Source organism: Balaenoptera musculus, chromosome 5 (assembly GCF_009873245.2).
Source record: "Balaenoptera musculus isolate JJ_BM4_2016_0621 chromosome 5, mBalMus1.pri.v3, whole genome shotgun sequence".
NCBI lineage: Eukaryota > Metazoa > Chordata > Mammalia > Artiodactyla > Balaenopteridae > Balaenoptera > Balaenoptera musculus.
The window spans coordinates 120,364,698-120,373,690 of NC_045789.1; positions in this window are offsets into that span (position 1 = coordinate 120,364,698).

An 8,993-nucleotide genomic window follows, 5' to 3' on the forward strand; every position below is an offset into this window, starting at 1 on the left:
CAGACTCTAGGTCCACCCACCTCACTACAAGTAACTCAGTTTCATTTCTTTTTATGGCTGAGTAATATTCCATTGTATATATGTGCCACATCTTCTTTATCCATTCATCTGTCAATGGACACATAGGTTGCTTCCATGTCCTGGCTATTGTAAATAGAGCTGCAATGAACATTTTGGTACATGACTCTTTTTTTTTTTTTTAATTTTTACTTATTTATGGCTGTGTTGGCTCTTCGTTACTGTGTGAGGGCTTTCTCTAGTTGTGGCAAGCGGGGGCCACGCTTCATCGCGGTGCGCGGGCCTCTCACTATCACGGCCTCTCCTCTTGCAGAGCACAGGCTACAGACGCGCAGGCTCAGCAACTGTGGCTCACGGGCCCAGTTGCTCCGTGGCATGTGGGATCCTCCCAGACCAGGGCTTGAACCCGTGTCCCCTGCATTGGCAGGCAGACTCTCAACCACTGCGCCACCAGGGAAGCCCTACATGACTCTTTTTGAATTATGGTTTTCTCAGGGTATATGCCCAGTAGTGGGATAGCTACGTCATATGGTGGTTCTATTTTTAGTTTTTTAAGGAACCTCCATACTGCTCTCAATAGTGCTGTATCAATTTACATTCGATACTGATTCTTTTTCTACTCAGCATCATGCTCTACAGATTCATCCAAGTTGTTAGGTATATCCGTAGTTCCTCTTTATTGCTGAGGATATATCACAGTTTAACCAGTCACCCGTAGTAAGATGTTTTGGTTGTTTCCAGTTTGGGGCTATTACAAATAAAGCTGCTATGAAGAACTAGGTACAGATTTTTGTGTGGACATGTTTTCATTTCTTTGGGAAATGCCAAGAAGTTTGGTTGTTGAGTCTATGGTCTGTATATTTAGGTTTTTAAGAAATTGCCAAACTATTCTTCAGAGTGGTTGTACCATTTTACATTTCCATCAGCAATACATTAGAGATTCAGTTTCTCCACATCCTTGCCAGCATTCGGTATTTTCATTACTTTTATTTTAGCTGTTTTAATAAGTGTGCAATGCAGTGATATCTTATTGAGTCTTAATTTGCATTTCCCTAATAGCAGATGATGTTGAATATCTTCTCATGTGTTTATTTGCCATCCCAATATCTTCTTCAGTGAAATTTTTAAAAATATATTTTACCCACTTCTAATTCAACTGTTTGGCCTAACTGCTGTTGAGTTTTGAGGGTACTTTTTATATGCTAGATGTCAGTCCTTTGTCAAATAAGTGGTTTGTAAATATTTTTCTTCTGTCTGTACCTTGTTATTTAACCTCTTAACAGAGTCTCTCACAGATCAAAGTTTTAAATTTTGATGAAGTTCTATTAATTTTTTTATAGGTTATACTTTTTGATTTTTTTTATAGGTTATACTTTTGATGTCCAGTCTAAGAACTTCACCAAATGCTGTGTCCCCAGATTTTTCTCCTATGTCTTTTTCTAAAAGTTCTATGGCTTTACATTTGACATTTTGAGCTCTCTATTTTGTTCTATTGACCTAAGTGTTTCTTTGTCCTCCAGTACCTCACAGGCTTGAATACTGCAGCTATGTAAGTCTTGAAACCAAGTAGAGTGATTTCTGCCACTTTATACTTTTTGTAAAATAAAATAATTTTGTAAAAATTATTTTAGATATTCTAGGGCCTGCACCTATTCAAATAAATTTTAGAATATATTTGTGTATCTCTACAAAAATGCCTTGCTGGGACTTTGATAGGAATTGAAACCTTTACTATGTTGAGTCTTCCAATCTGTGAATAGAGTCGGTCTCACTGTATAGTTAGATCTTCTTTGATTTCTTTCATTAGTGTTTTGCAGCTTTCAGCATATAAGTCAGCATATATATATTTTGTTTCAGCATATATATATTTTGTTAGATTTGCACTTAAGTTTTTTTTAAGCATTTGTGCATGGTATAGTATTTCTAATTTTCAGTTCCACATATTCATTGCTAGTACATAGAAATGTGATTATTTTGTATGTTGATCTTGAAACCTACAATGTTGCTGAATTCACTTATTAGTTTTGGGCAGTTTTTTTTGTTGTTGTTGATTTCTTGGGATTTTCTATGTAGACAATCATGTCATTTGAGAAAAGAGGCAGTTTTATTTCTTCCTTTGTGATCTGTATGTATTGTATATCATTTTCTTGCCTTATTGTAGTGACTAGAGCTTCCAGTAGTATGATAAATGGCAGTAATGAGAATGGACATCATTGTCTTACCACCAGTCTTAGGGAATTAGGTCCTGTTGGTTGATGGTGAGGTTGAATTCTATTTCCTTGCTGATTTTTTCTCTACTTACTATTAATTGTTGAGAGAGGATCTCCAACTATAATTGTGGATTTGTCTATTTATCATTTCAGTTTTATTAGTGTTTGTCCCACATATATTGTAGCTCTATTTCTTAATGAATGCACATTTAGGACTGATATGTCTTCTTGATGCATTAACTCTCTTATCATTATACAATGTCCCTTTCTGTACCAGGTAGTTATCTTTGCTCTGAAGTTGATTTTATGCTATAATAATATAACCACTCCTGCTTTCTTTTGATTAATGTTTGTATGATATTTCTTTGTCCATCCTTGTACTTTAAACCTATCTATATCATTACATTTAAGTTGAGGTTGTTATAGAAATATATCTTTGGGTCAATTAAAAAAAAATCCACCTTCCAATCTCTTTTAATTTGTATATTTAGACCATTTACATTAAATGCAATTGTTGCTATGTTAGGATTCAGGTCAACCATTTTATTTATTTATTTGTTTGTTTTCTGTTTGTTCTGTTATTAGTTTCTCTAATTTGTTTTTCCTGCATGTGGGTTATATAAACATCTTTTAGCATCTCATTTAGATTTAACTGTAGTGCTTTTGACTGTACTGCCCATGAACAAAGAATGGTTTTTACATTTTCAAATGGTTGAAAATAATCATAAGGGGAACACATTTCATGACACATGGACATTGTATGAAATTCAAATTTCAGTGACTATAAAAACAGAAAAATTTGTTTGGAACACAACCATGCTCATTGGTTTACATATTGTCTATGGCTGCTTTCATACTACAATGGCAGAGTTGAATACTTGCAACAGAGACTGTTTGGACCTCAAAGCAGAAAATATTTACTATTTGACCCTTTGCAGAAAATGTTTGCCAACCTCTCATCTTGTTGGAGAGGCAGGATGACACAAGTATTCATAGCCCAGAGCAAGGTGATATGTGCCACATCCACACACAGAAAAGACATGTTCCAAAAATGCAAGCAAATCCACAAATGCTGCATAGAGAAAGTAGAGTGTGACCCAGGCCTAGAAGGAAGGGTAGAGATGAAATAAAGGCCACTTATTTCACACTGAGGGAACAGCCTCCCTAAAGGCACTGAGGTGGAAATGATTATGCTAGAGATAGGGGAAGCTGGAAAAGGTAAGGCAGGGAAGGTAGGATTGGCTTTTGATACTGTTGCCAATAAAAATGACTAGAAGAGGACTTCTCTGGCTGTCCAGTAGTGAAGACTCTGCACTTCCAATGCAGGGGGCATGGGTTCAATCCCTGGTTGGGGAACTAAGATCCCACATGCCACATGGCATGGCCAAAAAGAAAAATGACTAGAAGACAGTAGTGAAAGAGAGTTCCTTTTCCAAAAGAAACAAGCTGACCAAGTGAAGGAGAAGCAATGAAGAACTCTCTACTCCTGAGGGTAGAAACATGGGAGAAATTATTTAGATAAATGTAAAAGAAAAAGCAAAAGCAATTATACGCCAATAAAGATATTAAAATAAATAAATAAATAAAAATTTTAAAAAATAAAAATAAAAGGCAAAGGTACTTTATGGGAATGTTCTAGAGTTTATCTTGCCAGTCAGAGGGTGTAATAATCAAGTCTTTCCCAGAAAAGATTACAAAATTGTCCGAGATGGGGGATTAACTAGACACTGACTGATAGTATAAGTAGTCTAAAAACATAGTATATGGTGAATGTTTTCTTCACTTTGCTGAGAATTTTGTCACTCAAAAGGAAGAAGTAGATTCCATATATACATAGGGGCAGGACAGGAATAAAGACGCTGACGTAGAAAATGGACTTGAGGACACGGGAGGGGGAAGGGGAAGCTGGGATGAAGTGAGAGAGTTGCACTGACATATATACACCACCAAATGTAAAATAGATAGCTAGTGGGAAGCAGCCACATTGCACAGGGAGATCAGCTCGGTGCTTTGTGACCACCTAGAGGGGTGGGATAGGGAGGGTAGGAGGGAGATGCAAGAGGGAGGGGATATGGGGATATATGTATACATATAGCTGATTCACTTTGTTATACAGCAGAAACTAACACAACATTGTAAAGCAAGTATACTCCAATAAAGATGTTAAAAAAAAAAAAAAAAGGAGGAAGTATCTGGTAGAACTGGTGTTTTGTTTTTAACTCTGACCAATGTGGAAAGAGTTGATGGTGTGATGGGAGTGACAGAAAGTTTGGGAAGATTTTTGCTGTCAACTCTGAGTGTAAGGTGAGGTAGAACATACATATATATATATATATATATACATATACACAAAACAGACACAAAATCTTCTAAGAAGAGAATAAACTAATGTTTGTGATCATGGTAAAAAAGAAAAAGAAAAAACAGAGACAGAGAGCCAGAGAGAGAGAGAAAGGCTTTTTTTCTGTTTGAGAGCAAGAAGTTGAACAAATAAGAGCTAGGTTCCACTAATTTGGGTACAAGATCATGTAATTTTATATATTGGATATTTTATATCCATATTAATTACCATAAAAGAGGATTAGCAATAACATATTTTAAAAATTGCACTTAATGATCCCACAAAAAAATTGTAACAATAAACAATTTAGCAAAGTTGCAGGATACAAACACAACCCACAAAACCAGTTGTGTTATGTTTTTATACACTAACAATGAACAGTCTGAAAAGGAAATTAAGAAAAACAGTTCTATCTACAGTAGCATCAAAAAGAATAAAATATGTAGGAATATACTTAACCAAGGAGACAGAAGACTTGTACACTGTAAACTACAAAATGTTGCTAAAAGAACTTAAAGATACAAATAAATGGAAAGATATTTCATGTTTATGGATTGGAAGGTTTAATATTGTTGTTGTTTTTTTTAAGTGACAGACCAACTTTATTTTTTTTTAACATCTTTATTGGAGTATAATTGTTTTACAATGTTGTGTTAGTTTCTCCTGTATGACAAAGTGAATCAGTTATATGTTAATATTGTTAAGATGTCAACACTACCCAAGGTGATCTACAGATTTAAAGCAATCCCTATCAAAATCCCAAGTGTTTTTTGCAGAAAAAGAAAACTCCATCCTAAAATTCATATGGAATCACAAGGGACCCTGAAAGCCAAAATAATCTTGAAGAAGAACAAAGTGGGATGCCTCACATTTACTGATTTTAATACTTATTACAAAGCTACATTAATCAAAACAGTGTGGTACTTGCATAAAGACAGACACATAGACCAATGGAATAGAATAGGGAGCCAAGAAATAAACTCTCACATATATGGTCAAACAATTTTCAACATGGGTGCCAAGACCATTCAATGGGGAAAGGACAGTCTTTTCAACAAATGGTGTTGGGGAAACTGGATATCACATGCAAAACACAATGGACCTTACTTAGATACAAAAATTAACTCAAAATGAATCAAAGACTGAAACATCAGAGCTAACACTAAACAACTCTTAGAAGAAAACATAGAGGAAAATCTACAGAACATAGGATTTGGCAATAATTTCTTGGATATGACATGAAAAGCACAGGCAACAAAAGTAAAAATAGATAAACTGAGCTAAATTTAAAACTTCTGAGTATCAAAGGATATAATCAACAGAGTGAAAGCAGCCTATAGAATGGGAGAAAATATTTGCAAGTTATATTTCTGGTAAGTGGTTAATATCCAGAATATATTTAAAACTCCTACAACTCAACAACAACAAAAAACCGACCTGATGAAAAAATAGGCAAAATACTTGAATAAACATTTCTACAAAGAAGACATACAAATGGCCAACAAGCACATGAAAAGATGCTCAACATCACTAATCATTAGGGGAATGCAAATCAAAATCACAGTGAGATGCCACCTCACACCCATGAGGATGTCTACTATGTAAAAAACAAAAACAGAAGATAACAAGTGTTGGTGAGAATGCAAATAAATTGGAACCCTTGTGCACTGTTGGTGGGAATGTAAAATTGCACAGCTACTATAAAAAACAGTACGGTGATTCCTCAAAAAATTAAAAATAGAATTATGTATGATCCAGCAATTCCACTTCTGGGTATATATCCAAAAGAAAGCAAGGTCAGGAAGAGATATTTGTACACCCATGTTTATAGCAGCATTATTCACAACAGCCAAAATGTGGAAACAACCCAAGTGTCCGTCAATGGATAAATGTATAAACAAAACGTGGTCATATGTATATACATGGTCATATATATATATATGGTCATATATATGTATATATACCATGGGATATTATTTAGCCTTAAAAAGGAAGGAAATTCTGATATGTGAGCAACATGAATGAACCTTGAGGACATTATGCTAAGTGATATAATCCAGTGACAAAAAGACAAATACTGTATGGTTCCACTTATCTGAGGTACCTAGAGTAGTAAATTCATTGAGACAGGAAATAGAAAGGTGGTTGTCAGGAGTTAGGGGTAGGAGGGGACGGAGAGCTGTTGGGATATACAGCATTTCAGTTTTGCAAGCCGTGAAGAGTTCTGGAGATTGGTTGCACAACAACGTGGATGAACTTAACACTACTAAACTGCACACCTCAAAATGGTTAAGATAGTAAATGTTATGCTATGTGTATTTGAACACAGTTTTTAATAAAGGAAAAAATGCATTAATAATATCATTTGAACTATACTTTACCTGCATTATTTTATTTTCACAACAACCGTATGAGGCAGGTGCTTTTATTATTTTCATTTTATAAATGAAAAAGGGAGGCATAGAGAATATTATGAAACTCAAGTTCACACAGCTAAAAACTGTTAGTCTGTTTCTCAAAATTCCAGTGAGTCAGGCTTTTAAGCCCATACTGTCTTTACTACTCAGCCAAAAGCTATAAATTTATCAGGACAAAACAAAAAAAAGGTGAGGCAGGGGCTTGAGGCGTGAGGTCGGTAATGAAGGAAGCCAAGCAGGTATTTATACTCGTGAACCTAGATTACAGCAACTACAGCAACTGAATGGAGTATTTAGCTACCAGCTTCCTGACAAGAAGGGAGTCAAGGCCAAGAGAAAAATATAAAGTACTACAATCCTCATTACTCAAAAAAGAAAGGAAGCATGCTGGTACGTCAGAAGAGACCAAGCTCTTTCTGGCTCTGAACTCTAGGGATGGCGGGGGGAGTAATTTACCACATCAGCCTTTATAGAAGAAACACTGAAGTACATAATGGATGGTGTCTTCAGTACTGGTGGACATTCTGCATGTAGCCATAGCAAACGATGCCAGCTGATGGCATAATTCAAGTCATAGTTCTATAAAATGATGTGTATGGAAAGCCAAAGTAATAAAATGCAGGCGTGGTGCTTTCTGGTGATTTGACTCCATAGGAAAAAGCTTAGGGAGTGTGTTACTATTCATGTCTCATAAACTGCCAGCCCTGAATATCAATTCTATTTGTCAGGCTTTGGACAGGAGCTGTATAGGAAATGGCTCTAAATTGAGATAAATGAGGTAATCTCTGCTGTTGATTGAAAAGAGATCCAGCTGCTCTAGACACAGCATACCCACCGTTAGTGGATTTGTTAGGAAAGTTAAGGGGCTCAGCTGCGTTGTCCTACTGTTCAAGTGGACCCCTCCGACTCTGCACGGAGGTTGGCAACAGATGATTGTACAGCCGGAGAGCAAGAGGATGACTAACTTAACCAATGGGGCCGAAGAACCGCTGCTGAGAAGCTTCAGAAAATCAGAAAACCAAGAAAAACAGTGTAGACTAGACATGGGTAAATTCTCCATTTCTCCAAGAAGGAAAATGGGGATTTTTTAAACCATAAGTTTGAGGCCAGCTCCAGTAAAACTCTAGAGTAATTTAATAAAGGGAGGGAGATCATAAGCACGGGTTTTTATTAAGAACACGTTTTGTCAAAGTACTACATTATTTTAAGTGTTGCTAGACTAATGGTAAAACACTGTGGTCAGGGGATACCCTGTTCATGAATGAATCCCAGCTCTGTCACTCACAAACCGCAGAACCCCAGATGACTTTTTTGTTTTGTTTTTTGGCTGCATTGGGTCTTCACTGCTACGCGGGCCTTCTCTAGTTGCGGCGAGCGGGGTCTACTCGTCATTGCGGTGTGCGGTTTTCTCATTGCGGTGACTTCTGTTGCAGAGCACGGGCTCTAGGTGCGCGGGCTTCAGTAGTCGTGGCATGCGGGCTCAGTAGTTGTGGTGCACGGGCTTAGTTTCTCCGCGGCATGTGGGATATTCCAGGACCAGGGATCAAACCCACGTCCCTTGCATAGGCAGGCGGATTCTTATCCACTGCGTCACCGATGAAGTTCCAGATGACCTTTTTTACCCTGTCTAAGCCTCAGTTTCCTTGATTATAACCCGGGGATTGTAATACCTACTTAACAGTTCTATTGTGAGCAGTAAGCAAAATAATTCATGTAAAGTGTTTAGCATGGTGCCTAACAAAAAGTGGTTGATAAACATTAGTTATTGTGATTTTCTTCTGTGAAAATAAAAAAGCAAGCATAGGTTTAAAATAGAGTTTAAGACTCAAAACCTTCGGGAAATGCTTTCATTTTTATTAAAATGCTTTTCTTTGTGCCTATATGTAGGGTAGCTTTCAATATTTCACAGTCTTCTAAGGTTCATTTTTTTCAAACACAAATGTCATTAAAGGCTTTGACTAACAATAGAACACAAGAAAGATATTGTAGCTGAGCGTTAGAAAGGTC